We start from the raw sequence: 5,988 nt of genomic DNA on the forward strand, positions 1-5,988 counted from the left end.
GAATAATAGAGGATCCTATCTGTTTCATGCTTGCCCATTGAAATATCATGCCACAACCAGCCACACTGTATGAATATAAAGTTAAAGAATTAAAAAAAACGATGGTTGAGCATTTTATTTGGTTGAAATGGGCTACAAATGTAATTTTAATCTTTGTCCCTCCTTTCAGGAAGAAAAAAGTAACATTTCCAGCTTAAAAAAGGGGGTTGTTTTTCTATTCTTTCCTTAAATCCCTCCCTTTTGCCCTCAGCTGGGTAACTCCTCTAGGATTAGCAGTGTCTGGTGTCCAAGAGACCCACAAAGACAGCGTTTTCTCCACTACCCTGCGTCAGTCTGCTACTCCCAATGAGCCTCAGCTGGGCCATTTCCTATTTGGGTTGACTCCCTTCTGAAATGTGTGACAGAGGTAGACACTGCTGGAATAATGTGGTCCACTTGAACTTGCTTATAGAGTAGTACTTCTATTCACGTTTGGCAATAGTTCTTTCACTGTTGGGTTATTAATAATGCTAAGATATTACTTTAGACAGTTTCACCTCTACTAAGTGCCCCACCCCTCTTAGCAATTTTTGCCAAGGGCTCTAATCTTTTTGCAGACTTCTTTTGAAAACCCGTTTTCTTAAAATGTTTAAATTCTTTATTATGGAAAATATCCCATGTTTATAAAAGTAGAGTAGTATAAAGAACCACCTTAGATTCATCGCTTGCTCCAACAATTAATAATTCATGGCCATCTTGTTTCATCTCTACATTCACCTACTTTCTCTTTGTCTGAATTTTTTGAAGCAAATCCCAAAGATAATACTGCTTCATTCATAAATGTTTCAGTATTTATCTCAAAAAGAAGGACACTTTTTAAGAAGATATTCATAACATCACTATCACATCTTAAAACTTTTACACTGATTTCTTATCAAATGTTCAGTCAGTGGGAACACAGAAAATACTGAAAATAGGTTGTTCAATGTTCTTTGTCCTTGAATATTTTGAGTGGCCTAAGTGGTATGGTAAGTGTGGAGCTAACATCTATTCATATTGACACAATCCTGAAGCCCAAAAACACTATCGCCATGACCCTAAACACAAACTAACTCTCTTGTACCCTAAAGACCAACTAACCTTCTTCACCCCTCAGATTAGGATCTGGAGGGGACAAAATGAAAAAAAAGAAGGGCTGGGAAATGTGACAACTTCTCAATTCCTCCTCCTTTGTTCTTCAAAAAATCAGAATTGGATTAAGCACCTTCCGTTAACTCCTACCAACCTTATGCTGATATCAAATATTAAAGTTTCCCTCTGCATCCTTCGTAGTTTTTTGTCATTCCCTATCTGGGAAGTTCTATTGTTGTCTTTATAGAATTCATCCTGTCTTAGTCACCTAGTTACAACAGTAACATAAACACTACAATCGGGTGGCTTAAAAAAACACCAACACACCTTATCTCCATGTTCTGGAAGCTAAAAGTGCAAATCCCAGCCTCCGCTGTGTGGGTTCCTTGTCTCCAAGCGTCTGGTGGTTGCTGGTGATCCTTGGTGTACTCTTGCTTGTATATGGGACTTCACACAGTGTCTGTCTTCCGCTTGTGTGTGTGTTTGTTTATTCTATTCTTTGTTTGTTTGTTTGTTTGTTTAAAGAACCCAGAAGTAGTTAGATTTAAGACCCACCCTATTCAGGTCTGAGCTAATTAACGTAACAAAACAAATATACAAACTTATTGCCATTGAGGTGATTCTAACTCACAGTGATCTTATATGGCAGAGTAGAACTGCCCTTTGGATTTCTGAGACTTTACAAATCTTTATGGAGTAAGACAACCTCAACTTTCACCCATGTAATGGCTGCAAGGTTTGAATTGCTGACCTTTGGTTAGCAGCGGAAAGTGTAGCCCCACAAGGGCTCCCTTAACATAGTAAAGAAAATCCAAATAGGATTTCACCCATAGGACTAGGGATTAGGTGTCCAACACATCCATACTTTTGAAGAGACAAAATTCATTCCCTATCACCTCCCCACTTACAGGCTAGCTCCTCTCACAAAACTTAAAACTCATATACAGTATTTCCAAATCCTTTACTGTCTAATTCTAAAGATAAATGATGCACTCTCACTTGCTCAAGCAGACAGGAATCTGAAGTGAGATTTTGTCTACTACCATATTTCTGAGGAGAGTCACTCACTTTGGTTTTCAGCATTGAAAAAGTTATAGTGGTCTAAATAAAGGCATGCACATATATAAATATACTTATATATGAGGATGGGGAAATAGATTTATGTGCATATATTTATAGGTTTAGTATTAAGGCAGCAGATGGATATTGGGCCTCCACTCAAGTACTCCCTCAATGCAAGAATACTTTGTTCTATTAAACTGGCATTCTATGATATTCACCTTCTGGACACAATTGTTGAAGACAAATGGGTGCATAAGCAAATGTGGTAAGAAAGCTGGCAGAGCCCGGCTATCAAAAGATATAGCATCTGGGGTTTTAAAGGCTTGAAGGTAAACAAGCAGCCATCTAGCTCAGAAGCAACAAAGCCCACATGGAAGAAGTACACCAGCCTGTGCGATTACAAGGTGCCAAAGTGATCAGGGAAGCAGGCATCAAAGAACAAAATATCGTATCATTGTGAATGAGGGGGAGTGCGAAGTGAGGACCCCAAACCCATCTGTAGGCAACTGGACATCCCCTTACAGAAGGGTCGTGGGGAGGAGATGAGCCAGTCAGGGTACAGTGTAGCAACGATGAAACATACAACTTTCCTGTAGTTCCTAAATGCTTCCTCCCACCCCCCACCCCCACCACGATCATGATCCCAATTCTACCTTACAAATCTGGCTAGACCAGAGGATGTACACTGGTACAAATAGGAACTGGAAACACGGGGAATCCAGGACAGATGATCCCTTCAGGACCAGTGCTGAGAGTGGCAATACTGGGAGGGTAGAGGGAGGGTGGGGTAGAAAGGGGGATCCGGAGGGAGGGTGGCGTGGAAAGGGGGAACCGATTACAGGGATCTACATATAACCTCCTCCCTGGGGGACGGACAACAGAAAAGTGGGTGAAGGGAGATGCTGGACAGTGTGAGATATGACAAAATAATAATTTATAAATTATCAATGGTTCATCAGGGAGGGAGGAGGGGAAATGAGGAGCTGATATCAAGGGCTCAAGTAGAAAGCAAATGTTTTGAGAATAATGATGGCAACAAATGTACAAATGTGCTTGATACAATGGATGTATGGATGGATTGTGATAAGAATTGTATGAGCCCCCAATAAAATGATTTAAAAAAAGAAAAGAAAAAGTGTGTATGCTCATAAAGGTCAACAAACAGACTTGGAACTATTTATGGGCTTTTCTTTTTTGTTGTTGTTTTGTGGCTTTTTTGTTTTGTTTTTCTCTGATTTGTTTTTGTGCTTATTATTGTTTTTGCACATCTCTCTAGATCAGATAGGTGGGATAAACAAATGAGGAGAAAACAACGGGACCCACGTTTCCAGGGTCCATGGGAGAGAGGAAGGCAGCGGAAAGAAAGGGGGTAGCCAAGAAACCCAGGGACAAAGGAACAACTAGTGATCTGAAATCGATGGTGAGAAGGATATCAGATGCCTGTTGGGGCTTGATCAAGGGCAGTGTAGCCGAGAGGAATGACTGAAACCCAAATGAAAGTCGAACATGATAGTGGGACAAAAGGAAAGTAAAAGGAAGTAGAGGAAAGAACCAGGAGGCAAAGGACATTTATAGATATAGTCATGTACAGATGTAAATATATTTGTATAGAACAATATGGAAATAGATCTATGTACATATATTTATATGTTAAATATTAAGGTAGATGGACATTGGGCCTCTATTCAAGTACTCCTTCCACGCAAGCACACTTTATTCTAATAATCTGACATTCTGTGATGCTCACCTTCCTGACACCATCGCTGAAAAAAAAAAAAAGGGTGCATAAGAAAGCTGATGGTGCCGGGCTATTAAAGATATAACATCTGGGGTCTTAGAGACTTGAAGATAAACAAGCAACCATCTAGCTCAGAAGCAACAAAGCCCACATGGTAGAAGCACACCAGCCTGTATGATCATGAGGTGTCGATGGGATCAAGTATCAGGCATCAAAGACCCAGAGCAAAAAATCATAATGTGAATGAGGGGGAGAGTGCGGAGTGGAGGCCCAAAGCCAATCTGTCAACAATTGGACATCCCTTTTCAGAAGGGTCATGGGGAGAAGATGGGCCAGACAGGGTGCAGTGTAGCACCAATGAAACATACAACTTTCCTCTGGTTCTTTAATGCTCCCTCCCCCCATATATCATGACCCTAATTCTATCTTACAAATCTGGCTAGACCAGAGCATGTACATGGGCACAGATAAGAGCTGGAAACACAGGGAATATAGGATAGATAAACTCCTCGAGATCAATATTGAGAGTAACCATACCAGGAGGGTAAGGGGAAGGTGTGGAGAGAAAGAGGGAACCGATCACAATGACCTACCTATAACCCCCTTACAGGAGGATGGATAACAGACAAGTGCAAGACATGAAAAAATAATAATTTGTAAATTATCAAGGGTACATTAGGGAGGGAGGGAGGGAGGGGGGAAATGAGGAGCTGACACCAAGGGTTCGAGTAGAAAGAAAATTCTTTAAAAACAATGATGGCAACATATGTATGATGTGCTTGAGACAATGGATGGATGCATGCATTGTAATAAGAGTTGTATGAACCCCCAATAAAATGATTTTTAAATAAAGACATGACAAAAATTATAATTTATCAAGGGATCATGAGGGAGGGAGGGTGGGGGAAGGGGGAAATGAGCTGATACCAAGGGCTCAAGTAGAGAGAAAATGTTTTGAAAATGATGAGGGCAACATATGTACAAATGTGCTTGACACAATGGATGGATGTATAGATTGTGATGAGGGCTTTAAGAGCCCCCAATACAATGATTAAAAAGAAAATAAAAGGTGTGTGTGGTGACTTAGAAAAACAGGGGTTTTCTTACAAATGGAAATGATAATGATCTTTAATTTCTTCTTTATTCTCAGTCTCTTTTGTAGAAGAGAGTCTGACTTTTCAGTTCTGGTCAACCAAGTGGATACATACTTGCGTCTCATTTTGTGGGAATGGGAATGGAATAAGTAAGAGGGTGCTTTGAAATGGGGTGTGTAGCGGGGAGGGGATGTTTCTGCCACTGTTACTGCTTTCCTTTAAGCTAGTTATTGTTGATACTTAAAACAAAACAAAAAAATACCATACAATTCCCTCATTCGATGTTTTTAAGTATATTCACAGAGTTGTGGAAACACCACCACCACAATCTAAGTTTAAAACTTTTTAATCCCTTCAAAAATAACCTCCCCATTGGGAATCACTCCCCCATCCCTGCCCCCACCCCCAGAGAACCCCCATTAGTAGGCAACCACTAATTTGTTACTTCTCTATACCAAAAGACCAAGCTCACTGCCATTGCATCATTTACAGCTCAGAGTGATCTTATAGGACAGGGTAGACGTGTCCTTGTAAGTTTAGGAGATTGTAACTCTTTAAGAGAGGAGAAAGCCCTATCTTTCTCCCAATGAGTGGCTGGTGGTTTTGAACTATTGACCTTGCAGTTAGCAGCATAACCGCTAGACCACCAGGGCTCCTCTAGATCTGCCTATTCGGGACCTTTCATGGTTTGTACCTTTTACAAACTCAACTTTTTAAGTCCTCTTTGAAAATTGGGGGACCAAATATTCCCATTGATGGCCAACCACATACAGCCTTTCCCACTCCAAATCTACACTGAAGTATAAAAAGGAAACTCAGAAACGGTACATCCATTTTACTCTGAGCGCATGCATGGCAGACCTGCTGATTGGTATTCCTAGTCATGAAAAGACAAATATAGTCTAGTCATTGGAATCTATTTTAAGCTTTCCTCTCTTGAATAGTCTTCATCAATTTCTCACTTTTAAGTAAAAGTCTTTTGCA

The sequence above is a fragment of the Echinops telfairi genome, unplaced genomic scaffold (genome assembly GCF_000313985.2).
Source record: "Echinops telfairi isolate 266 unplaced genomic scaffold, ASM31398v2 ScPeMD7_53;HRSCAF=182, whole genome shotgun sequence".
Taxonomy (NCBI): domain Eukaryota; kingdom Metazoa; phylum Chordata; class Mammalia; order Afrosoricida; family Tenrecidae; genus Echinops; species Echinops telfairi.